At 40.8% G+C, this 27,660-nt stretch overlaps 1 pseudogene; it reads right to left on the reverse strand.

Annotated features, from left to right (window-relative positions):
- Positions 1 to 26,809, reverse strand: LOC130456865 (kelch-like protein 15; annotated as a pseudogene).
- Between the last annotated feature and the right edge of the window lie 851 nt (positions 26,810 to 27,660).

Raw genomic sequence — 27,660 nt, forward strand, 5'->3', positions numbered from 1 at the left:
TAAAATCCATCTTCCAGACAACAGGATCATTCTATTCAACTACTTCCAGAGGCATATAATTGCAACTGCTGTTGTCTAGAATAATTTACTGCATGAGCTCATGAGGCCACTGAAAGGGGGAAAAATGCAAGGAGAAAAGAAAATTTTCCAATAGCAGAACAATGGCATTGCCAATAAATCTAGTGAAGTGCATTCCCTGTTTCTCTTTGTGCATTTAGTACCTACTACAACACAAACAAGGACTTAAGAACCTGAAATACTATGCTTTGCTTCCTTTCTTGTAAGGAGAGAGATGTACATTCTGAGCTGCAACATCTAACATGCTCTAATACATATTCAGGTAAATGCAGGCTGCTTACATGTAAGCCATCTAGTTTATAGGGCATCTGTGGGGATTCATCTTCTTTCCATTTATTTTCTTCAGGATCAAATGTGAGAATAGAATCAATGTAATGTGATGACACTGTAATGACCATTATAGCAAAGGCCTCCAAGAACCATTATTTGTTTGTGTGAATCTTAAAACTGTTCAGAATGTACCTTAGAAGAGTTGGTTAAGTTTTTCCCCTATTGTAACAATGGAGGTACTTGATCAGGAATGTATTGGGAACTTTAAAATTACTCCACCCTACTCAGACAGTGCCTTAGGGGAAGATAAAGTTGCAAACTTCTGATTGAACAATGAAAAGTCCCTAACTCATACCTTATAGAGAAGCCAAAACCTTAAGCTAGGTGGTCTGTTTTTAGATCTAATACAAAAGGGTGCTAAGTACCTTTGAAGGTTAAATTAATCACTAAAAGGTCAAGCAACTTACAAAAGGCAAGCTTAACAAAAGAGGTGTGAAGTACTCAGTAGATTTTATCTAACCAGAGAAGGTGAGAACCAAAGAAGATAAGAACTAAGAATGGGCAGTCCTGGGGGAAAAAAGTATCTACTGTGATTGGTAGATGTGAACTTTTAGGGGAGATGTCATAAGAGAAAATTTCTTTAAAAGGTCTCTGTTGGAACTCAGTTCAGGAGTTGGGGAGTTCACTGAAGGACTGGAGCTTGCTTGAGACAATCTTGTGGTGAGTGATAAAGACTGATTCACTCTCCCTTAGACTACTATTTTCTCTTTCTCTCTCTCTACATCCCTTAATTTCTTCATTTATAGTAATTAAAATCTCCATAAATCCCAGCTGACTTGGGTATTTCCTATTTGGGAATTTTCCCATGGCGACCACTTAATTTTACGTTAAAAATCAAGACACTAAAAATTATCTTTACAGTTTGGCCAAAACCTTCAGTTTTTTAACATTCACAGTCTGGGAGACCACATTTTTTTCGGTTACATTTGTCCAATACAGCTACACCATGACCACTTCTCCCAACTGGCATTGATGCCAAGATAGTCCACTGATCAGTGACTGGGTCGTAAACTTCTGTGGAAGGGTCTCCCTGTGACTCAAAAGACACCCTTAAGAGCACACAGATACCACCAAACACATATAACTTACCATTGTAAGAAATCACTTTGTGAAAGCATCTCGCATAATTAATTTTGCACTTATTCTCCCAACAATTAGTAACTCCTTGAGTTCTTCTAGTTCCGTGTTCCACTGTTCCTTCTTGACTAGGATCAAATACACACACTTGTTTGGAAGTGGAAGATGAGGTAATTCCACCAGTGATAAACAACTTGTTACTAAGCACTGTCCTCTCATGTCCATATATATTGACCGGAGAAGGATCCACAAATTCCCATTTGTCTACAGTTGATGTCACAACGTTCTGATGAATAAAACATCTCAGCCCTGGTTCTTCCAGCCACAGCATAGATGTACCTACCAATAATACCAACTGCACATTCTGACCGTGGAAACAGACAGAGCTGCCATTCTCAGCCTAGTATTTTGTCTCGGACCATACCTGAATACTTTGGAGGAGGCATGGAATTGACCATCTGGCCCCCATTCTTCCCTGCATAGCAAGAACACAGAGTTACTCACGATGGCAAGGCAGTCTGGGCACAGAGGTGCTTGTGGACCCTCCAGGTCCCACCAGACCCGTGCTTGGTGTAAAAGAAGGATTTTACTATTTACCATGCTATGTCCTATCATTCCTCTGAATACTGCAGTCTGGGGTTTGGCAGAACGGATATGGCTGGACTTCATTTCCATCAAAGGCTGCTGGTGAATACTCTGAAAGTGATTCAGGGCTTGGTCAACACATGTTGTAGCTGCTGAGAGTATCTATACAATTCTGACATCTTAACCTTTCAAATGAATTTTGTCCTGATCTCGCTCCCTCGTGTCAGCTGTGAACACTGTCCAGAAGTAGTCACTCTGGGTGGCAAGGAGTGCTTGATGTGCCTGGAATGGGTGATCTCCAATGACAAGTGGTGTTGGGTCCGAGTGGGCGACCCCTACCAAGGAGCACATCAAGAAATAGCGCGCTAGGGGAACTCAACAAAGGAGTCCCTCCCCTGCCCAGTCAGGGTACCGAATATAGAGCATATGGTAGTTCTGTGTTCAAGTTAGTTAAAACATTCTGTGGTTTGGCCTCAGCTCATATTGCAAACAGGGTGAGGCCCGTCCTAGACAGGACAGCCTCAGAGAGGGCTCTTTTACACTTCATCAGTGGGACATCAAGAAGCCATCCCTCCTCATACACTTCTCTCAACCCAGCAGAGACACTAGTGTCATGGAAGGAGGAACTAAACCCTTCTCCGTCCCCTGCCATGGGGGCTGGGCCCAGTTCAGAGTGGACTGGCATCTGCATCAGGAAAGGCACCTCCACCATTCCCATTAATTGGGTTCGGCGAATTCCGTCCAAGAGGGAAGACCCAGGGATGATCAGGCCATTAAGACTGAACCCTCCTCGTCCTCCTGCTACCGCTCCTCCTCTGCTTCCCCTCACCTCTAGAGGGGCTCCTCCCTCCAGACCGGGACCGGGGCACCTCGAGGAGGCCAGCATGGGGGGAGCCTGTACCCGGCTACTGTGGTGGCTGTGGCCCCCATCTTCCCTGCCCTGCAAGAGTAACTCAGTATAGCTGGGGGAGGGAGAGGCCTGGGCTGGGGGAGGGAGGGTCAAAGTGGGGGGTCAACTCTGGAAGAGGAGCCGCCCGCCTTGATCCTAGCAGGACATCTTGTGCCTGCACCTCCCTTGAGGGTGCCGAGTTCAGCCACTCCGAGAAGGTGAGCTCCTCCCTGCGGTGCTGCTTACTCCCCAGTGACTGTGTAACTGTGATCCAGAACCGAAGCCTGCAGCCTCTGTGGAGCCCTAGCCGGGGTTGGCCAAGACCACCTCCTCCCACCCACCTTAGCTTCTCAGTTCGTCTGCCCATCAGTGGCTCGGTCCGTTGATGAGGCAGCACCGGAGACTCCTAGGGTGAAACCCTCGAAGGGTGCAGGGGGAAGAGAAGGCAGTGGGGAACAAGAGGAGGGGGAGCAAGAGGGGAAAGGGAAGTTATCCTCTGCCCCCCCCCTCCTCTCTCCAGTCCTGGAAAGGCCATGAGGCTGAGCCACAGGATTGATTTCTGAATCCTTAAACTTGGTGAAAGTCCAACCTCTACCATGGTCTGCAGCCTGGAAGGCTGCCATGCAATTTCAATACCGTCTTTGTAATGCCACAGACACACCAACTCAGCATCTGAATGAGATGGGGCCAGCTCCAGAGGAAGGACTTTCAAATGAGCTTCTGGTCTGACTACTGGCTATGCCACTGTGTTGGTATCTAATCCTTTGACTTGTTGCGGATTGCCAATAAGATGCTGATGTTTCTATCCCACCCCCTGCTGGACGGACACTCCCACATCCCCCATACCTTGAAACCTCCATAAAAATCCCTTCTATTTTGTCTGACTCTCTCTGACCATCAGTGGTGGAGCTGACAGGCTGAACATGTTGTGTGGTCTATTTTCTGTCTTTCTGTCCTTCCTACTTAGCAACCCATGCAAGATTATCTTCTAGCAGCATTTTCCCTCTGAATTCACTTTCTTTTTAAAATTTTGTTTTATTTTTACCCCCCCCCCCTTCCTTCTTAGAATCAATACTGTGTATTGGTTCCAAGGCAAAAGAGTGGGAAGGGCTAGGCCATGAGGGTCAAGTGACTTGCCCAGCTAGAAAGGATCTGAGGCCAGATTTGATTCCAGGATCTCCCATCTCTAGGCCTGGCTCTCCATCCACTGAGCCACCCAGCAGCCCCTGAATTCATTTACAATTGGAGATTACCATTCTGAGGTTACCAACAGAGCTTACGTTGTGTTAGGATCAACAAAAAGGTAAAAAGATTCATATTTTCACTTCTCTTTTCTGCAGCAAAATTGTCAATCTTGTAGGAGGGAAATGCCATCATCCCAACCAAAAATGTTTATGACCAAAAGGAGAAACGTGTCCTTTCTTGCTGGGACTATCAGTAGTAAAGAGTCTAGTATTTAAGATGACAGTGAAGAGCCAGCTCCCAAACCCCTTCTTTCCCCTCACTGGCCCCCTAACCCCAGGAGTTCTTGCCCCTCCCCCTCCTGACATATGCCAGGAACTGATAACACCTCAGCCCCAGCAGATCCTGTTCACTCCCCCCACCCCAAGAATTCCTCTGTACTCCCCCTACCACAAAAATGTATAAAAAGTCTGCAAGCCCCAGTCTGGGGGCCAGCCATTTTTAGTGCTGAGCTGCTGGGAGCCATCAGACCACAACGCCTTGACAGAGTCACGTGTGGTAGCTGGGGAGACCACACAGTGGTCCTTGGCGAGGTTTCATTGCCCACCCAACCCCATTTACATGACCTCTTTCATCAATGCCCCTTACCTATGAATTGACATGATTATTATTCCCCCTAGTCTCAAAAGAAACAATGCAAGAGCAAAACACCCGTATCCTAATTACCCAAAACATCACCAAAAGATCAGACCCTTAAACCCAATCCCTAAAAGACTATCATGGGTGAACTTTTACTTACGTACATAATTCCCAGCAAAACCATAGATACAGGCCAAGAACAAGAACTTTCCCACTCACAGAAGACTTTCTCATGAAGCCAGCACACAAATCAATCATAGAGGCCCATACAATATATTGTGAATGTTAAAATTTCTCAGACTCTACTTCAAAACATTTGGTTAAGGCTATTCCCCATTTAAATAATGGAGGTACTTGATCAGGAATGTATTGAGAACTTTACATCACTCCCCCCATACTTAGACATACCTTAGGGGAAGATAAAGTTGTAAACTCCTTACTGAACAATGAAAAGTACTTAACTAATACTTATAGAGAGGCAAAAGCCCTTAAGCTAAGTCTATTTTTAGATCTAATACAAAAGGGTGCTAAGTACCTATGAAGGTCAAATTAATCACTAAAAGGTCAGGCAACTTTCAAGGGGAAACCTTAACAAAAAAGGTGTGAAGTTTTAGTCTACCCAGAGAAGTTGAGAACTAAAGAAGATGTGAATTAAGACTACTATGATTGGTAGATGTGACATAGGAGAAAATTCTCTTTAAAAGGAGGTCAGAAGGCCTTGGAAGGAAATTCAGCTTTGGAGCCGAATTGGAGATCAGGAGTCAGAGGAGGCTCCTGGGGCTCTGAACTGAGAGTTCAGCTTCCTGGGCTAAACTGGAGGGTCTCTCTGAACACTAGAGTTTTGCTGGGACAAAATCTTGTGGTGAGTGATTAAAGACTAAGTTTTCTCTCTTATGAGAAAGGCCTAGGCCATGGGCCTAGGCCCTGGCCTTTCCCTATTATTTCCTATTACTCTGTCTCTCTCCCTTTCTTTAATTCCTTAATTTGTATTAATTAAATATCCATAAATCCCAGCTGACTTGGGTATTTCATATTTGGGAATTTTTTCCCTATGGTGACCACTTATTTTTTATATAAAATCAAGACACTAAAATTCTCCTTACAGTTTTGGCAAATTAACAGTCTTGAAAACCATATTTTCACGATCACAGTTAATGGCAACCACTCTTTTATCTGTAAGAGTTTATGGCGACTACTCTTTTGTTTGTAACAATATACAGGAAGAGTACAGGTACATTAAGCTTCAATATGCCTCAGTGGCTCAATTACACAAATTAGTAACTCAAACTCCCTAGTAAGCCACCTGTGATGAAATCATTTATCTTGTGTACAACCTTTATTCTGTCTATAATCATAATACAAAAATATAGAATGTTAATCAAGTGATTTGTTAAAATTTAATGTATCTTATTGGGAAGTCTTTGAGTTTATCCCCATTGCAGATGATGTTTGCTGATGGTTTTAGGCATATACTGTTAATTATTTTTAGGAAAGGCCCTTCTATTTCTTTACTTTCTAGTGTTTTCAATAGGAATGAGGGTTGAATTTTATCAAAGGCTTTTCCTGCATCTATTGAGATAATCATGTGATTTTTGTTGGTTTGCTTGTTAACATGGTCAATTATGTGGATGGTTTTCCTAATATTGAATGATCCAGGCATTCCTGTTATGAATCCTACCTGGTCATAGAGGATAACCCTTGTGATGACTTGCTGGAGTCTTTTTGCTATTATCCTATTTAAGATTTTTGCGTCTATATTCATTAAGGAGATTGGCCTATAGTTTTCTTTCTCTGTTTTTAATCTGCCTAGCTTTGGGATCAGTACCATGTTTGTGTCGTAAAAAGAATTTGGTAGAACTCCTTCTTGGTTTATTCGGTCAAATAGTTTGTTTAATATTGGGATTAGTTGTTCTTTGAATGTTTGATAGAATTCAATTGTGAATCCATCTGGACCGGGGGATTTTTTCTTAGGGAGTTCTTTGATGGCTTGTTCAATTTCTTTTTCTGATATGGGGTTGTTTAGGTAATTTATTTCTTCCTCTTTTAGTCTAGGCAATTTATATTTTTGTAAGTATTCATCCATATCACCTAGATTTCCATATAATTAGGCATAGTAGTGTATCCTTTCTTGCTGGGACCAAGAGTAGCAAATGGTCTAGTTTTTAACAACAGTAAAGAACCAGCTCCCAAACCCCTTCTTTCCCCTCACTGACCCAACCCCAGGAGTTATCCCCCCCCCACATGTGCCAGGAACTGATAACACCTCAGCCCCAGGAGTTCCTGTTCACTCCCCCCACCCCAGGAATTCCTCTACACACCCCCTGCCACAAATATGTATAAAAAGCCTGCAAGCCCCAGACTGGGGGCCAATCATTTTTAGTGCTGGGCCCCAAAGAGTACTTTGGTTAATAAAACTCCCTCCTGTGTGTTACATAGTTAGTCTGGTTTTATCTTTGGGATCAATAATCTGGCACTTCAGCAGTAACACATTATTAGACCTCTGACTCCCTGAACTACTCCCTCAATGCCAAATATCAAACAGTTTCAAATGGTGGAATTTTTTCAGTCTCACATAATTTTTCCTCCAATTTTTCCCAGAATATCTCCCTAAGTTCCTTATTTTAACATTTCTGTGAAACCTACATTAAATCAACTTTAAAAATTCAACCTGCACATTCAAAAGTAATCTCAAGCTATCAGTTTTGGTTGAAATGTCCCAAAGTTTACTGGGTTCTGTCGAATCTGATCAAAAATACTTCATGAAAGGGGCGGTTGGGTGACTCAGTGGATAGAAGTCAGATCTGGAGACAGGAAATGGGGATGGGTCCAAATACATAGTCCTGATTCTAAGACAGAAAGTAAGGGCTTTATAAAAAGTATTTCATGAAATTGTGCTAACTATAATTTAGAAATCTTCTTTATTTAAAGAAATAAAATCCTTACCTTTGTAAAATTGAGATTTGAACTCTGGACTTCAATCCCCACAAGCCCTTGCTCCACTTCCCCAAAATGCTTTGTAATCTCATGGGAATTCTGAGGTGGGCTGAGATCGAGGAAGGATTTAAGCTGATTGAAAGGGTTTTGGGGGCCCTTTTGGACTTCCCTTTTGGAGCAGAGACATCTCTTCCATGATGTGAGGTTATCTTGTCTAGGCCTCTGGCCTAGGCATGTATTTTTTCTTATCCTGTATTTCCTTTAATCCTTAATCTCTAATAAACCTCTAAAAAATATAATACTCCTTGCAGAGAGAAACTAATTTCTACTTGCCTCAGTCTTCCCTAAATTTTAATTTTTACACCTTCTGTCTTAGAATTAATACTAAGGCAGAAGAGCAGTAAGGGCTAGGCAATTGGGGTTGATTGACTTGCCTAGGTCATGCGACTAGGAAATCTGAAGCCTCATTTGAACCTAGGATCTTCCATCTCCATGCCTGGCTCTTTATCTGCTGGGAGCCATCAGACCACGATGCCTTGACAGAGTCACACGTGGTAGGTGGGGAGACTGCAGAGTGGTCCTTGGCGAAATGTGACTGCCCACTCTATCCACTTTGCATGACTTCTTTCATTAATGCCCCCTACCTATGAATTAACATGATGATTTTCTCCCTAGTCTCAAAAGAAATAATGCAAGAGCAAAATACCTGTACCTTAATTCTCCAAAACATCACCAAAAAATCATATCCTCAAACACAATCCCAAAAAGACCATCATAGGTTAACTCTTACTTAGGTACATAATTCCCAGAAAAACTACAGCTACAGGTCAAGTCAAAAACTTCCCATATACAGAAGCCTATTCTCATGAAGTCAGCACACAAATCAATCATAGAGGCCCAAGCAATAAGTACAAGTACATCAAGCTTCAGTATGCCTCGGTGACTTGATTACACAAATCAGTAACTCCCTAGAAGCCACCAGACTAAATTTGAATTGTGTTCCCAGACCCCTCAGCATCGATATGATTGTTGAATTATCTTCTAAGAACTACTGATTAATTATTCCATTTTGTTAAAAGCAATATGTAATTTTCCTTGATTGTTTGTAAGCTCAAAACTTCTCACAGGGCAATGAGAAAATTAAGGCACCTGTGATGAAATCATTTATCTTGTGTGCAACCTTTAGTCTGTCCATAATCACAATGCAAGAATAGAGAATGTTAATGAAGTGATGTGTTAAAAGTTGATGTATCACTTTTCCAATGATCTCTTTGATTTTATGTATCTGTATGCCAAGAGAATGGGTATAAAAATAAAGACCAGACATCGGGAAACTGGAGCAGCTGTCAGATGTAAAGCAATCCCATGGCTGTTATGATTAAGCTGTCTTCCGTTTGTTATTTTTGTTGACTGATCATTCGCCACCAGTCGGGATACCCTGGGCAAGGGTGGATTTTGCCCATGACAATCATCCATTGAGGCATCTCTACTCTAATTTAGAAAATTTCAGTAAAGAAATTAAGCATTTTATCACAAATGTAGGCTTTAATTGATTTTGTGTCTATCTTTCAATGTGACCAGCACTGGGATCTTTCAAGAGAAAAGGGATATTATCTCTTCTGAAGAATTTTTTAAAAGTTTTGCTTTATCCCACTAGTATAGTTTTACTATCTATTTCCTCCTTCAATTCTACTAGTTTCTTCATTAGAAATTTGGGTGCTATACCATTTGGTGCATACATGTTGACTAAGTGATATTTCCTCATTATCTATACTCCTTTTTATCAGGATGTATTTACCTTCCCTATCCCTTTTAATCAAGTCTATTTTTACTTTGGCTTCGTCAGATATCATGATTGCAACTCCTGCCTTCTTTCTGTCAGTTGAAGCCCAATAGGTCTTGCTCCAACCTTTAATTCTGACCTTGTATCTACTCGTCTCATGTGTGTTTCTTGCAAACAACATATGGTAGGATTCTGGACTCTAATCCACTCTCGTATTCATCTACTTTTTATGGGTGAGTTCATCCCATTCACGTTCAAAGTTATAACTGTCACTTTTGAATTCCCTAGCATTTTGACATACTCTCCTAGTTCTGACCTTTCTTCTTTTGCTATATCCCTTTAAACCAGTGGTTTACTTTTAGTCAATTCCCCTATTCCCCTCCCTTGATATACTTCCCTTTCTGGCCCCTCCCTTTTTGTTTCTTTCTTGTTTATTTAGGGTCTGTTAAGTTCCCTCCCCCCTTGCCTTCCTTCCCTTTTTTTTAACTCCCTCCCCCTCCCCCTCTTAGTTTTCCCTTCTTCCTTATCCTGTAGGATAAGACTTCAACGGCCCAATGGATATCGATGCTCTTCCCTCTCAGAATTGATTTCACTGAGAGTAATATTTGAGTATCACCTATTAGCACTTACTTCCTCTCCCTCTTATAAGAGTATTCTTCCCCTCCCCTTCCCATGTATATCTTTGTGTGACAAAGATTATTCTATTTATTTTATTTGTTCAAGTATCTCTTGGTACCATCACTGATTCCTTCTGCCCCCTTCTTTTTTTTTGCATATTATTTTATAGACTTTAAAACCCCAAACTTTTCCTATGAATGATTCTTCTAGTTATTATAATAATAAAAACATTTTCTGAGAGTTACAAATAACATTTTCCCCATATATTAATATATATAATTTGATGTAATCATAGCCCTTAAAGAAGAGTTTGATTAAAAAAACATTTTTCTCCTTTTCCCTCTCTTTCATATTTACCTTTTCCTGTTTTTCTTGAAGAAGGAAACTATAAGTAAATTAGGGGAACAAAGAATAGTATACATGTCAGACCTTTGGGAAGGGAAAGATTTTAAAACCAAGCAAGACTTAGAAAGAGTCACAAAATGTAAATTAAATAATTTTGACTACATCAAATTAAAACGGTTTTGTACAAACAAAACCAAAGTAACTAAAATCAGAAGGGAAGCAACAAACTGGGAAACAATCATCATTACAAAAACCTCTGACAAAGGTTTAATTACCCAAATTGACAAAGAACTAAATCAATTGTACTAAAAATCAAGCCGTTCTCCAATTGATAACTGGGCAAGGGACATGAACAGCCAATTTTCAGTCAAAGAAATCAAAACCATAAATAAGCACATGAAAAAGTGTTCCAAATCTCTGATAATCAGAGATGCAAATCAAAACAACTTTGAGGTATCACCTCACATCTAGCAGACTGATTAACATGACAGCAAAGGAAAGTAATGAATGCTGGAGGGGATGTGGCAAAGTAGGGACATTAATTCATTGCTGGCGGAGTTGTGAATTGATCCAACCATTCTGGAGGGCAATTTGGAACTATGCCCAAAGGGCGATAAAAGAATGTCTGCCCTTTGATTCACTCATAGCACTGCTGAGTTTATACCGCAAACAGATAATAAGGAAAAAGACCTGTATAAAAATATTCATAGCTGTGCTCTTTGTGGTGGCAAAAAATTGGAAAATCAGGGGCTGCCCTTCAATTGGGGAATGGCTGAACAAATTGGGTATATGTTGGTGATGGAATCCTATTGTGCTCAAAGGAATAATGAAGTGGAGGAATTCCGTGGGGACCGGACCAGAACACTGCAGGAAGTGATGCAGAATGAGAGGAGCAGAAGCAGGAGAACGTTGTACACAGAGACTGATATATTGTGGCACAATTGAATATAACAGACTTCTCCATTAGTGTCAATGCAATGTCCCTGAACAATCTGCAAGGATCCCTGAGAAAAAACAGAATCCACAAGCAGAGGACAAACTGTGGGAGTAAAAACACTGAGGAAAGGCAACTGCCTGATTACAGGGGCCGAGGGGATATGATTGGGGATGTAGACTCTAAATGAACACTCTAATGCAAATACCAACAACATGGAAATGGGTTTGGATGAAGGACACATGTGACACCCAGTGGAATCACATGTCGGCTATGGGAGGGGAGGGAGGAAAAGAAAATGATTTTTGTATCCAATGAATAATGTTTGAAATTGACCAAATAAAAATAATGTTTAAAAAAAAGTTTTGCTTTATTTAATCATTTCTCTCCAGGTGATCTGAGCAAAGCGAAAAAGCACACACTGAAAACAAAAGCTTGGAAGCACCTGCTAACTTGGATTAACCCAAAGAATAGACAGCTCGGGTAAGGCCAAGTTGTACTCATGCAGGCCTTCTAGGGAGCTGTAGGCTGTTCTCATTCTTTTGCCTTGCTCATCTGGCAGGCCTGGGGATAACAGGGCAAGAAGGCTGGAAGCCATTTAAACCAATCATTTTCCACGGATAGAATAGAAACAAAGTTCAAATTGTGGCCAAAAGAATTTCTCTGAATCCTTTAACATGTGATCCTAGCACCCTCCACACTATGGGCATCCCTACCCAGGAGAGGGCAACTTCAGATCTTTTTCTGAGACAGCTGGATACCCAAAGGCTCTGCTTCTGAGGTATAGAGACCCCCCACGGGAGCCTATATTATTTATCTGTGGGTAATAACCTGAGGTGGAGAGAGGAGGTTAAGGAAACGGGAGAAGAGTAATGACTCAAAGGCAAAAGCTGAAACACATGGGGAGGAACGCGAACTCCGAGGAAATATGAGGAATGAGAATAGGTGGGGAGTACCAACTATTAGATATATTATATATAGGGGAGTACCAACTCCTTGACACTCCCGTAGACAAGAGAGTCTGAGCCTTAATAGGAAGCTTTGGGGCCGACAGCATCGCTAGAAAAGGAGGGAGTCACAACTCCTTGGTGCCTCCTATAGACAAGACAGTCTGAGCATGAGTAGGAAGCACTTGGGGTGATCATGTTGCTAGAAAAGCGATACAGTGAAGAAGGAGAAGTAAGAGGAGAGAAGGGGAAGAGAGAGAGAGTGAGTAAGACTGAGAGAGGAGGGAACAGAGAGAATCTGCGCTTGTTCCACAGCCTTTATTGAAGGTTTTAGGAATGTGGGTTAGGAGGTCAACATATATGTAACATGACATGGGTTTTAACACTGGTTGAATTGACAATGACAAGATCAGAGAGGCGGAGATTAATCCAACCCGCACTTAGCAAATGAATGTAGTCCGAGCAGAGGCAGCGTGGCCCAGCTCATGAATTTGCCCGTCCTATGCGAGTGCTTCAGCCTGTCTCTTTCCATACGATGAACATCAAGAGGTCTGACCATATGTCTGGTAATACCATATCAATATATCAATCATACTTCCCAGATGCTAAGATGCCTGGTATGCTACATGAGGACTAAATGTCTCAGAGGTTCCTCTTCTGAAGATTGTACCCCTATGCTATTCCCTCTCTCGAACTAGAAGGATGGTGGACTAACCCTGGAGGTACTGAGTGCATCATTATGCAGTCCTGGCTTATAATGAATACTCTTAAGATTCAGGGACCTATTTTAGAAAGTTCTCCAATTTCAAATTTCTGAAATAGGCCATTGGGGACCTCAGATGAGCCAATCAGGGCTTTCATATCTTAAGCAGAAACACTAATGTCACTGAAAATGACTTTATTCATATTATAATCGATAAAATGTATATATCCTTTAAAAATAAACTTCCATCCCCGACCACGAGCAAGTACAAAATCTATCTGAAACTTTCAATGTTTCTTTGTTTGTTTGTTTTCCTGGCTTGAGGATGAAAAAGTGGCAGTAGCTGTGATTCTGTTATACCTCCCTAGCTGTGATAAGATGAAAGGACAAAAACAATCAACCTAGGCTTTAAAAGATGAAAATATGGCCAAATAATTCAAGGAATTTACATAAGTGCTGGTTAATTCACATAATTTAGTCATAAACCCAAATAGTCACTTTCAATACAATTGGGATCTCCTTTTACCCCTTTAAGTTTGTGGGGTGTTGTGGGAGGGTGATTTCAGGTAAACTCACCAATCTGTAGCCATGGGGAGATATCTTAAGCTTGGAGAATTTGGGTAGGAACAGTAGAGACCCACCAACCCAAGTCTTTCTTGGTGGGTGAGCCAATGGCGAAAATTCATCCAGGTACTAGCTTCCTATTTTTTAAAGGGGGAGGAGTACCATGAGGAGTGGAATGGAGCATCTAGGGAAGGTCCACACCTCATCATCCCATCTGGGGTAAGCATAATGTAATGCCAGAAATGATCTAAACTATAAAGTCACTGAGGCAGAGCTCTGAGCCAATTACTATTTATTAAAGGGACCTGGCCACTATCTGAGACTGCCTCATGTTCAGAGACAAGTTTTCTAATCCTGAAGTCTCATCAGACAGTTCAGATGGGACAGTACAAAGTACAGAATCTCCTTGGGGGTCCCACAGTCACTTTAGGGTTCACAAAGTAAAGGGCTAGTAGATTTCCACCTCTATTGTTGAGTAATGGGCTTACAAATGTAAGTACAGAGCAGGCAGAATCCCACCCAAATGTTGGGCAACAGACTCCTAACTAGGAGACATTTTACATTTTGCAGGGACCTTCCAACCCATTAGAACATTTCTATCCTACAGTACTCAGACCATCCAGGCTGGAGGTCTGGGAGTCTTCCTTGCCCACTTAGTTATTCTGAATTGTGTTACATATTGGGATTAGTTGATTAGTCCGATGCCCCATGTGCCACACACTCTGCGCCTCAGTCTTTGGACTCCAAAGCCACATGAGGGTACGTCAATAGATGATAATGCACAAAGACAATAGTCATACTCGATCACGGAGAGACTACCACTATACTAAAGGGATCTGGCCACTATCTGAGATTGCCTCATGCTCAGAGTCAAGTTTTATAATCCTTATGTCCCAGACAGTCCAGATGGGATAGTACAGAATCTCCTTGGGGGTCCCACAGTCACTTTGGGGTTCACAGAGTAAAGGGCTAGTAGAACTCCACCTGCATTGTTGAGTAATGGGCTTACAAATATAAGTACAGAGCAGGCAGAATCCCACCCAAATGTTGGGCAACAGACTCCTAACTAGGGGACATTTTGCATTTTGCAGGGACCTTCCAACCCATTAAAACATTTCTATCCTACAGTACTCAGATCATCCAGGCTGGAGGTCTGGGGGTCTTCCTTGCCCATGGAGACAGTCATCAGGCCACATCGATGGAGGTCCTCTAGTTAGGACACTCTTGTGCTCAACCAAGTACATGTTAATGACAAGTTGAAAATCTACTATCAGATGGGATCTATTTAACCTACTCTAATTATTATGAATTGTTTTACATATTGGGTTTAGTTGATTATCCTTAACCAACTCAATGTACAATAATGTCTTTTAATACACAAGAAATAATGAGTCCCCTTATGGAATGTCTTTAAACTGGATTATATGGATTAGCAATTAGACTAGGGATAAAATCATTGATTTAGGAGGGGCAGAGGGCTATTCAAATAGGGTGGGGGTCCAATTATTGCTCATTGTACCCATCTAGCAAGAAATGGGTGGAACCAGTAGAACCACATACAGTCTATATTATTCATACTCAGTGATTCCAGTAGTGTCAATAGGAAGACTGACACAAACAGATCTCAGAGCAATTTTATCAAACAGTGGTTTTCTCAGGCCTCCCTCTTCCCTAGAGAATCAGAAGACTTGACTCCCAGGGTAGGTTACATCCACCAACAGATGTGCCCATGAGATTCCATTCACTGTCTCTGGTTTGGTTGGTTGGTTTGTCACCAAAAGGATTCAATCTGGAAGGAGAAAGTTGTTTATCTCCTTTCAGGCATGAAGAAAAAAATCAGTCAATCAAATCTCAAAGGGAAAGGAGATAGAAAGGCCTAGAGCACAAGGTTACATGAGATCATTTGTAGTAGTCTTCCCAATAAGTATAATTGATGGGGAAAAGGCAGAGCCAACATTCCCTTTGCTTTTTACCAGAAAACAACTCTTGCTGGAGAAGAACCTTGTAAATGTTATCACTGTGGTGTGAACCTTAAAAATTCCCAGACCCTACTTCATAAGATTGGGTTAAGACCATTCCCCATATGGGCAGTGCACTCTACTTAGATCAAGAATGTGAGGACTCTACTTCACCTACTTAAGTCTGCCCTAGGGGAAGATAAAGTTGTAAACTCTTTTTTGAACAATGAAAAGTACTTAAACCCATACTTAAGCCATGCCTATTTTTAGAACTAATACAAAGGGGTGCTAAGTACCTATGAAGGTCAGGCAACTTGTGAACTTACAAGGAGCAAAGAGGTGGAAACTTACTCAGAGCTTTCCTGGTGTGAATTACTCAAAAGATTAGTCTACTCAGGTGTGAATTAAGAATGGTCTCCTTTGAAAAACCTCTACTGTGATTGGTAGATATAAGGACTTAGGGGAGGTGACATAGGAGAAAATGCCCCTTAAATAGGAGCTCAGAGACATTCAGATTCAAGATTGAGCTCCTGGAGTCAGCTGAGATGGAGCTGGCCTGGTGTCTCTGAACACTAAAATCCTTGCTTAGACAAATCTTGTGGTGAGTGATTAAAGACTGACTGATCTCTCTCTTAAGACTCAGGGCTAGGTCTTTCGGTACTTATTCTTTTCTTATTCTCTCTTTAATTCCTCATTGTATTATTAATTGAAATTTCTATAAAACCCAGCTGACTTGGGTATATTTGAATAATTGGGAATATTTCCCTGGCAACCACCTTATATTTGATTTCAGAACACTGTAGTGAAAACATATTTACTGTGGTCACCAATTTACTCACCCACTCTTTTATCTACTACAATTTCAGTCTTCCACTATTTTAATCACTACAATTTATGACCTCAACCATTTTAACTCTTACAGTTTATGGCTCCCACTCTTTAAAATGTTACAGTGGGAAGATTGAAGCTTGGCTCTGTTTCTAATACCTTTAGAAAGCCCCTGCTTAGACTTGCCTCATTTCTGAGATATCATATGGAAAACCCAACCTGTGAAATTCAGGAGGGAGCTCTGGAGCCAGCCTGACTCTACAATGATGCTGTTGAGGTTTTGCATGCCTTTGTGGACATCTTCTCCATGAAGCATATTTAGAACCTGTGGGAAAACCAGATTGCTTTGTTGGAAACTCTCTTGTCCTGTGTAGCTTCGAGACTGGACTTGTTTATGGCTCTGGGTCCAGATTTGTTGCTTAATCAGCACCTACAACTCATGTTGACCCGAGAATCCTTTCAGGAGCTCCACAGATTGAAATAAGGAAATTTATGAGCTAGACCTTTTAGCAGCCTATGAGCTGTATCTGGGAAGTACCTCAGCCATTGTTTCCTCATTCCTATGTTTCAAGTTTATAAAAGTAAAACTTCTAGGGGCTCTTCCATAGGCCCCCTATTTTGGATCTCACATCTGCTGCAGGACGTAATAAGCTTTTCTGAGACCTAAGACCTCAATAGTAGAAATGGAAATGCACATGTGGGCATGCTGGGATATGAGGGAACTTAGTATTTGCAAGTTGTTTCCGGTTTTTGTTTTTAATCAATGCCTGGTATCTCCAGAGCCTAGTATTTCTTGGTGTCCCAGATGTTTAATAAATGCTTGTTCACTTAAACCATTAGAATGCAAGCTCCTCCAGGGAGTTATCATTTCATCTTTTTTTTTTTAATCCTTAGCACTTAGTCTACTGTCTGGCCCTTAGTAGGTGCTTTACAAATGAGAACTGGTTGAGAAATGCTTCTTGAAGTAACATGATTTGAGTCTCCAGTTCAAGAGAATTTGAGCCATTCTTTTGCCCCCTGCATTCCAAGACCCGACAAAAGCAAATCTAATCAAGGAAGACTTTGATCTGCATTCAGACTCCATCAGTTTTTTTTGGAAGTAGCATTTTTATCCAGGGTCCTTCAGAATTGTCTTGGATCTGTGAACCTTAAAAATTCTCAGACCCTACTTCATAAGGTTAGGATTGTAAACCTTAAAAAAAATTCCCAGACCATACTTCATAAGGTTGGGTTAAGAGCATTCCCCATTGGGACCATTCTCCATTTGGGCAGTGAAGGTACTTAGATCAGGAATGTGAGAATTCTACTTAGATCAGGAATGTAAGACCTCTACTCCACCCCTAGTTAAGTTTGCCCTAGGGGAAGATAAAGTTGTAAACTCTTTGCTGAACAATGAAAAGTACTTAAACCCATACTTATAGTAAGACAAAAAGTTCTTTAAGCCATGCCTATTTTAGGACTAATACAAAAGGGTGCTAAGTACCTATAAAGGTCAAGCAACTTGTGAATTTACAAGGAACAAAAAGGTAAGAAATTTACTCAGAGCTTTCCTGGTGTGAATTACTCAAAAAATCCACACCTTCTTAGGTGTGGACTAAGAATGGTCTGTCCTTTGAAAACCATCTACTCTGATTGGTAGATGTAAGAATTTAGGGGAGGTGACATAGGAGAAAATTCCCTTTATAAGGAGATGAGAGTCTCCTAAGAAAAAAGAGTCTCTAAGGAGGCTCTGAAGAGAGTCTGTTGAACAACAGTCTCTGGAAGGCAGTCTCTTGAGACAGTCAGAAGAATCCCTCTCTGGAGAAGGATGGCTGGCTGAAATGGTGTCTATATTCTTGCTTGGACAGATCTTGTGGTGAGTGATTAAGGACTGACTGATCTCTCTCTCTTAAGACTCAGGTCTAGGCCATGTTGGCTTAAGGCCCTTCATACTTATTCCTTTCTTACTCTTTCTCTCTTTAATTCCTCATTGTATTAATTAAAATCTCTATAAAACCCAGCTATCTTGGGTGTATTTTAATAATTGGGAATATTTCCCTGGCAACCACCTTATATTTGATTTAAAAACAAGACACTGTCTTGAAACCATATTTTCTGCGGTCACAACTTACTCACCCACTCTTATATCTACTACAATTTATATCTTCAACTATTTTAATCACTACAGTTTATGACAACCAACTATTTTAATTATTACAGATCATTGTATTGCTAAGAATAGTTATTTCATCCACACTTGATCACTGAATAATATTGCAACTACTGTGTTCAATGTTCTCCATATTCTGCTCACTTTACTTTGAATCAGCTCATGAAAGGCTTTTCAGGTTTTTTTCTGAAATTGTCCTCATCATTTCTTATAGCACAACAGTATTCTGTCATAATCATTATACCAAAACTTCATTCATTTCTCAATTGATGGGCATCCCCTCAATTTCCAATTCTCTGCCATCACAAAATGAACTGCTAGAAAGGTTTGTACAAATAGGTCTTTTTTATTTTCCAAAAAGATATCTTTGGGATACAGACCTGGTCATATTGCATAGTTTTAGAACCGTTTGAGCAAGCTTCTAAATTGTTCTCATGAATTTTGAATCAGTTCATAGTTCCACCAACAATATATAAGCATCTCAATTTCCCCACATTTCTCCCATTTGTCATTTTTCTTTTCTCTCAAATTAACCAATCAGATAGGTGTAAGGTAAGTACCTAAGGTATTTTAACTTTCATTTCCATAAATATACATATATATTCTTCATATTTAGAGAAACTTGCTGTAAATTTTTTTTACATTAGGATTATTAACTGGGTATTTTCCTCCATCCTATTTTCCCCTGTTTATCTTACTTGTTTTTCTCCTTTCATTCAATTCATTCTCAAGTGTTTTGCTTCTGACTGCCTCTTCCAATTAACCCATTCTCTTTTCTTATCCCTTTTCCCTATTCTCTTACAAGGTAAAGTGTAGTTCTATACTTAGGTGTGTGTATACTGTTTGCCCTTTGAGCCAATTTCAATAAAATTTAAGTGCTTCTCCCCAACTCCATCTAACCCTCCACTTCCAAAGCTTTGACTCTTTTTCTGTGAGATAAAGTACGCCATTTGACTTCTCCCTTCCTCCTTCCAATGCATCCTTCTCACCCCTTCATTTTTTTATGCATTCAACTCATTATATTAAACTCATACCCATGCCCTTCTAACTGCCCTAATAATGATAAGGTTCCTAGGAATTGCAAATATCATCTTTTCATGTAGTAATGTAAGCAGCTTAAATTTACTCATTGCTCTAGGATTTCTTTTCCTTTTATGCATATCTTGAGACTTATATTTGAAAATCAGATTTTCTTTTCAGCTCTGTCCCTTTCAAAAAGAATGCTTGAAAAGACCTCTATTTCACTGAACATCCATTTTTTCCTCATGAATGTTTGTACTCAGTTTTACTGGGTGGATGATGCTTGGTCGTAATCCTAGTTCTTTTATACTCTGGAATATCATATTCCTAAATAACCAATAATTTAATATCAAAGCTGCTAAATCTTGTGGTATAACGACTGTGGCTATACAATATTTGAATTTTGTTTCAATTCAGAGGATTCTTTGCTATATTTCCTGCTTAATCTGGGAGCCCTGGAACTTTCTTTTTCTTCTTTTTTTAAATCATGGCTTTCAGGTTGTACCCTCATTCAATTATCTCTACTGCATCTATTCCAGGTCAGTTATTTTTCTAATGACATACTTCACTTTTTTCTATTTATGTATTCTTTTGATTTAAAATTTTTTCTTAATATCTCATGGAGGTATTAGCTAACACTTGCCCAATTCTAATTCCTAAGAAATTATTTTCTTCATTTAATTTTTATAGCTCCACTTTCCATTTGACTAGCTCTACTTTTTAAGAAGTTCTCTTCAGTACATTTTTGTATATCTTTTTTCCATTTGGCCAATTTTGATTTTTAAAAAGTTCTTTTTTCAATGGATTTTTGTGCCCTTTTCACCATTAGGTCTATTGTTTTTTAACATCTTGTAGCATCCCAAGCATATTCACATCTATGAAATATAAATGACTGTATGGCTACTGTGTCTCCAAGCATAAGGTTATACCAATGAGGTTTGTGAATGTAACCTTGAACTGGCCATGCGGCCCATAGCTAAGACAAACTCATTAACATGCTTGGACTCAATTCCCTGGGAAAGCACGGTTTGCAATCTACAAGCCCAAAGGTGTTCCCTCTACCTTGCCACCCAATCTTAAGTGTCTATACTTTGTGGTGTGGGTACTACGTCCTTGGGAGTACCGCCCAAGCAGGACAGGAATAAATTCAGAGGCAATCCCATGAACTTCCTCTTGGCCTTTCTCCCCTTCCATGGAGCTCCACTGGGCTCTCAATGACTCTGTCTCTCTCTCCTCTTGACCTTCTCCTTCCCCGAGGCTGTAACCATCTCGGCCAGCATTTCCTATCTTAAATCTCCTCCTCCACCTCGTGTTCCTTTGTACTCATACTTTCAGATCAAAGGGAGTATCATAGGGATTGCCTGCCCTATCCAATGGCTGACTTGTCCATGTCTTTCATTTCCACCCTGGTTCTCGGTTCCTACCTCTCCTCAGGTCCCATCACAAAGGTGAGCCCCTTCCCTTGTGGGACCCTGCTGGTCAGGGAAGTCCATTAAGGAAAACCCCACACATCTCTTTATTCAGTATTTTTAGTGCCTCCTTTACCAAACTACGGACCCTTTAAAAAATTTATTTCATTCATCATTCAATTATTTTCTCAATTTCCCTCTATTTCGCTTATTTGGTTTTTAAAATCCTTTTTGGAGTTCTAGAATTTTTTTTGGTTCCTGAAATCAATTCATATTTTTCTTTGAAACTTTGCCATTTTCAGTTTGTTTTGATCTTCTTATCACCACAGTAACTTTTTATGGTGAAGTGCTTTTTAAAAATTGTTTGCTCATTTTTGTAGCCTATTTCTTGACTTTTATGCTATATTTGAAGTCTGCTCCTGGGGTAGAGGAGGCATTGTTTGAAGCCTGGTGTTTAGTTTTGAAATGTAAGTGCTCTCAGAGGTGGTGCTGGAATGGGGTGGAGTGGTTCTATACATTTTCACTTCTTCCAAGGTGATGATATACAAAGAGGTATGTTCACTACTCTCTTGGCTTATACTCTGGCCTGTGAATAACCAGCCTTTTATTTTACATTTTGGAACTGTGATCAGGATCCCAGATCCATCATGGGTGCAAATTCTACTTCTAGTACTTGTCGCTAATGGAGGTTCTTACATTGGGTCGGCCACCAGGCCTGAAACTAGAACCCACACATGGGCTATGAAACAGACTCCTGCACAGAATGCTAGAAAAAGGACCTCTGATCTTCTGTTAAGTTGTCTGACCGTCCCCTGCCCCTTACTGTCTGTGGAATAGGAGCTCCAGAAGTAGCTTCTGCCAATTCAGTTCCCTTAAGGGCCTGCTGCTGATGGATCAGGGCACATGGCTTTGCTGCTGACAGAGTAAGGCATGGCCTTGCTATTATTCTGTTAGGGTATAGCCTGTGCTGGACTTTGCTCCACTTTCACCATGGTGGGAGTGACCTTTCCTGTTGGCCTTCTAAAGTCTCTAGGCAGAAAAATTCTTTAACCTCATCCTTTTTGGAGTTCTTCTGTTCCAGAATGTTCAGAGACATTATTTTAAAGTCATATCGAGGAGAATTTGAGAAACCTGAGGTAAATCCCTGATTTCTGTCTGCTATCTTGACTCTGGTGACCCAGCATTTTTTAAAAATTGTGAGTTTCAAATTCTCTCCCTTCCTACTTTCTCACCCTGCTCCTTGAGAAGGCAAGCAATCTGATATAGGTTATACATGTGCAGTCATCTAAAACTGATTTCCATATTTCTCATGCTGCAAAAGACAAGATGACTTGCAATGCCCCCAGATATGGTGAATTATCTTGGAGTCTTTGATGTCTGATCAAACTCTAAATGCTTCCATAGTGTTTGCTTCAGCTACATTCATGGCTACTGAAACGATGGCTACAGCTCTTATCAACCAATTCCAATTGCGCAGTTAAGTGGCACAATGGATAAAGAAGAATTTTAAACGGTAAATTGCCATTCATCTTGCTGACTGTCTAACAACAAACAAAAAAAAAGGCACATTCATCCCTCAGCAAGAAAGTTTGTAAACTTCTCTCATTTTCAACCTCACTCATATATGAGCATTTTTACTTTTTTGGTACACTGGATAGAAGCATATTGTAAACCTCAAAATTCCTTAGACTTATAAATGTTGGAAATTTCACCATTGGGATATTCCATACTTGGAAAATTTCTTACTGATAGTCTATTGGAATGGGAACCCCATTGGCATGGGAGGTTCCTTCTCTTCCCTTCTTAAGATTACTTTAGGACAGAAACCTTTTGCTGAACAATGGAAAGGACTTTGACCTATGCTTAAGCATAGAACAGGAATTTCTTTGAGTCTTGATTGATTTTAGAATTGATACAATGGAGATACTTGGAATCAATCTCCACCCTATTCAGTCCTAACAGGATTGAGTAAGGGCTGCAGCCTAGATCAAAATTTAATTATTCCAATCTCTACCCTACTCAGGTTAACAGGATTTAGAAAGGGCTGTAGCAAAGGAGCAAAGATTTAATCATTTGAAAATATGACCTTCAACAGACATGTGCAAAAGCCAGAAGCCTCTGGGCGGTCCTGGGTTAAGCTAGAGCCTCCATTGGCACAGGGAAATTGATGGACAGTGATTGGGAGATGTGAGAACTGAGGGGAGGCAACTTGGATGGTTTCCTTAAAGATAGGAGGGTCTGAAGACTTGGGGGTGGTTGTTGAGAAGCTGGTCGGTGTGGTTGGTGGACTCGGAGAAGCTTGCTCTGAAGGAAGCTGAAGGTGGGGGCCCCTGAGACTGTTTCTCCATTTTGGTCACGTGAGTAATAGGGACTGATCTCTTTTCTTTGCCCCAGCTATCTAAGGGCTTGGGCCTTTTGGCCCAGCCTAAACAGAAGGGGTATTTAAGCCCTATTCCCTTCTCTCCCTTTTTTCTCTCTCTCTATCTCTAATTCCTTTCTTCCTCCTATTGTAATTAAACTCCATAAAAGATTGACTGCAAACTTGAGTTTTCATTTAGGAATTACATAGCTGAATTTCTTGGCGACCTTAATTAATATATATCAGTCTTTTAAAGTGATTCCCTTGTAACAATACCAATCCCAGACATTCGCTACTACTATGACCCTGGGCAAGTCATAAGACCTCTGCTTACTCTGGTTGCTTCACTTGTAAAATGAGAATAATTATTACACTTAACCCTTATGGTTCTTATGAGAACCAAATGAGCTAATATTGATGAAATGCCCTACACACAGTAGGTGCTATTTAACTGCTAGATATTACTTTTTTTATTATGATTTTGATTTTTACTCTTTGCTCCCCAATTTTGCCCTTCTTAAACTGTAATTGTTCTCATACCTCTATTCACTCATTTCCCTGTTTAACTAAATGGATTTCCATTCAGAAAACACCTTCTTTTCCCTGGATCATTTAACAGTCAGGTTCATGATCTTTTACTGCTTCTTGACTATCACTATGTTTGTATACTAGATTCTGAGCTCTGACAACAGGGACTGTCTTTTGTTTCCCTTTGTGTCCTCAGAGGCTAGAACATAGTAGGTGCTTCATTAACGTTTACTGACTAACAGACTAGGCCAGGGCTGACACCTGGCCCAATCTCAATCTCCATTCTGCATTCTGACGTCTATCCTATTAGTCATTGCATGCTCTGGCTTCAGTATGTAACTCTCTTTTTCTTGATTTAAAGGACTAGACCTAACACTGAAGATCATGGAGGCTCCTTTCTAGGCCCCAGAAGTCTCATGCTATGAGACACCAAGCAGTCTCTATTTCTCATCTTCCTAAATTGAAGTAGTAATCATACTAATGATTCCATCGGGAAAAGGAAAGGGATTCAGCTTGATTATGTGAACCTTAACCTTGGATTACTTCCAAGTGAGACAAAACCATTGCTCTTACTTGTGCGCTCCTCCATCATTAGGCACAGCCTGGGACCATGTCTGATCAATGTGCTGAGGCCCCACGTCCAGGGCAAGTGGAGGGTCCTGCAGTCTTCCTTTAGTTAGCAGGTGACCCCAGGGTCATCAGTAGAGCAAAAGCTCCCAAAGGTATGGCTGGGGTCCACACAGCTGCCCCCAAGGACTGTTGATTACTGACTTGGCAGTGCCTGAGGGAAAATAAGGGTTGACTTTTGACTGAGGACTTTACTAAGCCGGTAACAGTCATAAGATTTCTCTCCAGTGTGGATTTTCTGATGTACATCCAAGTTTTCTCTCCAAGTGGAATCACAGGCACCATCACCAATGCATCTTTGCCTCTCAGTTTCGTCCCCAGAAAGGCTGAGCTCTGCAGTCATCTCTTTCATTTCAAGTCTGATCTTTCCTTCTGAAAGAAACAAACAACATAAACGTATAGTCACCTCGACACATATACATCCCTTTTCCTCCACTGGCAGAATAAAAACTGGTTTTCATTCTATTTCCCCAGACAAAGAGAAAAGTCTACAAACACAAATGGTCAGAATCAATCATTCCAACGTTCCATTAGCTCACAACTAAAGGATGACTTCACTGATAAAGACTTTTACTCATATTCATATTAGATCCTCACAAGAAACTTGGAGCACAGGCAGGGGAAGCATTCTCATTGCATTCACAGCTCAGGCCATGAGCTCAGAGTGTCTGAGTGATTTGAACAAATCCTAAAAGCTAAGACTAGAACTCAAACTCCGTAACGTTGTCTCTACATTCAGTCTTTCTTTTTCACTTTGACTGTCTGTACTCTCAGTCCTCTCTTCACAGATAATTATACTACTTGGTGTATACATACAGAAGATTTATATTATTTCATGATGTATCATCTGTAAGCATAATATAATTTTTTTTCTTTAAACACTTACCTTCCATCTTGGAATCAATACTGTGTATTGGTTCCAAGGCAGAAGAGTAGTAAAGGCTAGACAATGGGGGTCAAGTATCTTGCCCAGGGCCACACAGCTAGGAAGTGTCTGAGGCCAGATTTGAACCCAGGACCTTTTGCCTCAAGGCCTGGTTCTCAGTCCACTGAGCCACCCAGCTGCCCCCAGGATGTAATTTTCTAAGGGATCATTTTCAATTTCATCTTTTCTATTACAGTAACTGAGATCACAGGATGAATACCAACACTATTTTTTCTATTGACCCGAGCCATAAGGAATTTGCTTTTTCGGAATAGTCATTACTTATTTCTTTTTTTAAAATTTATCCTTAAATGTCACTGATCACTAAAATAAAAATGGATTCCTTAAAATAAACACCATTTTAAGAAAATGAAAGACATTAGGGGGTATCTAGGTGGTTCAGTGGATAAAGAGGCAGGTCTAGAGATGGGAGAACCTGAGTTCAAATCTCACCTCCAAACACTTCGTAGCTTTGTAAGCCCTGTGCAAGTCACTCAACTCCATTGCCAAACATTCCCACTCTTCTGCATTATTGGTTCTATGACAGAAGGTAAGGGATTAAAAAGAAAATGCATGGCATTTTCTGTAACTGAAAATGTGTCTCATACAGAAACTTGACTCCATCACCATTTTGGAAGGAAGAGCATAGCCTGCTTCACTCTTAGTCCTCTTGCAGCTTTTCCCATTTAGTGGGAACCCCTTGGAGGTGCCCACACTGACCCAAGAGATGTGAGCTAAAATTGTGTGAATGGCACCTCAAACAGTAAAGAGTTGGCTAGTTTTGTTGGGAAGCTATTTTTCCTCTGGGATAACCATGTGCTTCTTTCAACTTTAATAAATTTCTTTCTGCGGTGATTCTAAGCATTATGGTGGAGGATATAATGCTTTTGGGGTTCATGCAGTGATTAGATTAATCCCTGACTGCTTCTGACTATGGGCACCATGTCCTTTCTGTTACTCAAATGCACATCAAATTCTTTCCAAACTTCTGGGAAGGTTGAACATTTAGGTGTGTGAAGATCATTAAAGCTCTCTCCTAGGGTCGTGCTCAAGACCCTGCATTCCTGGAGCTACCTCTAGGAAGAGAATCTTTAAATGTACAGGCTCCATATGTAGAACGATTCATTGGGGGAGACGTGTCATGTTACATCTCCTTGAACACCCAAGTGAGGAGATTTAGCATGCTGGTCTCCCAAGAATCAAAGGGGAGACTGTGAAAAGGAAATATGCCCTTCCCCTTTTCCACTACATGTACCTCCCATGGGACCTGGAAGCAAGGACCATGTGAGGGAAATCATGGGGTAGATTAGCTGATGAGGATAGAATGGCAGCCGGAAAAAGGCAGCAATGGAGACAAGAATATCAAGAGAGAAGGGGGATGGGCAATCTTCCCCTGCACAGCCCCAGTGGGAGCCAAGATCAAACTAGAAAGCATGACTAGCTCTGGAGATGTCACATGTGAGAGTTAGTGGAGAATGAATAGGAGGATAAATTTGATGAAGTGAGGTATGGGTGAATTTTGGCCTTTTCTCCTCCATGTTTCTTGCTAAGCAGACCTGCCTGTGAGGGTAGTTAGGAGCCCTCTAGGAGGCCATAGAATAACCAGCTAAATGAAGCAATAAGGAAAATACCTTTATATTTCTCACTCTTATTTTTCCATCTTTCTTTTTCCCCTACTATCTTTGATCAGAACGGGTCTCAAAGTGATGATGCAGTATGTTGGCCCCTAGAAAACCTGAAATGGAATTGTAATTCAACCAAAGATTACATCCATCTATGTGAGACTAGAAATGCATTATTAAAGGGAACGAAAGCTTGCTCTGACAGGCCAAGTGATTGGACTAAATTCGATGACCTCAGATAGGGAGAGAATAAGAGACCATCTCAGTTCTATGACAACTGAACTAGGTTCTAGGTATCTTGGCATGGATGTCTACAGAGGGACAGATGCCAGACTCATAAGGATTCATTTTGCAAAGAATCATTGCGGAGCACCACAGAGAAATGGTCAGAATGACCAAAGTGATGGCCAGAGGCATGGCCAAAGGAATCAAGATGTATGATGGTACTCGGGAGGGGAAGGGACCTCAGGGAGTCTGGAGGTGAATTTGGAGCCTGTTCAGACCTCACTGTTCCACTCTCCACAGTGTAACACAATCTTAAATACAGATCTACACCCAGAAGACAAGGTGTAAATAAAGTACTGTTAACCACTGCAACAGCTACCTAAATCAGAGAAAAGGACTCTT

The sequence above is a fragment of the Monodelphis domestica genome, chromosome 2 (genome assembly GCF_027887165.1).
Source record: "Monodelphis domestica isolate mMonDom1 chromosome 2, mMonDom1.pri, whole genome shotgun sequence".
NCBI classification, from domain to species: Eukaryota; Metazoa; Chordata; class Mammalia; order Didelphimorphia; family Didelphidae; genus Monodelphis; species Monodelphis domestica.